Raw genomic sequence first — 716 nt, 5'->3', positions numbered from 1 at the left:
CTCTCTCTCTCTCTTTCTATAGCTTGCTCACACACACACTTGCACACCACGGGGCTCAACGAAACATGCACAGCAAGATAAGGGCCATAGAATGACAAAAGTATTTATCAACCCCAAACCACGTATAATCCTTCACATTTCTGTCCCCATCCACCCCTCCTCGCCTCTCTGTTCCGTTCATCCCCCTATCCCCTCCTCTTTTTTTCTATTCTCCCATCCGCTGTTCTTTTTTTTTCTGTAGTGAGGCCTATCTGTGAGAGAGAGAGAGAGAGAGCGATTAATCTGAGAAAGCTGCTTTTAGTGGTGGTGAGGGGGGGGGGGGGTGGGGGTGTTGATTGGGAAGATCTCACTGGGAATTGTGTGAGAGAGAGAGAGAGAGAGAGAGAGAGAGAGAGAGAGAGAACGTTTCATAGGGAGAAAGCCGAACAGTCTGGGGAAAATGAGGAGAGAGCAGGAGGAAAACATCCGTGTGGAAATTTATCTGACACACACACACAAATTCCCAGAGAAATCTTTCCAATCATCTCTCTATCTCCAGTGCACACACACATACACAGACAGTATCTCCCCAGCTTTAGATGTGATCCTAGCCAAGTTCCAAACCAGCAAATCTAGATTATCATGAGTTCAGTTCCCCATTGTAGCTGATATGGGACAGCCACAGAGGACTGTGTGTGTGTGTGTGTGTGTGTGTGTGTGTGTGTGTGTGTGTGTGT

This window comes from Anarrhichthys ocellatus, unplaced genomic scaffold (genome assembly GCF_004355925.1).
Source record: "Anarrhichthys ocellatus isolate YVR2014 unplaced genomic scaffold, GSC_Weel_1.0 scaffold80, whole genome shotgun sequence".
Lineage (NCBI taxonomy): Eukaryota > Metazoa > Chordata > Actinopteri > Perciformes > Anarhichadidae > Anarrhichthys > Anarrhichthys ocellatus.
The sequence above is the reverse complement of the archived record's forward strand: the minus strand, read 5'-3'. Positions refer to the sequence as shown.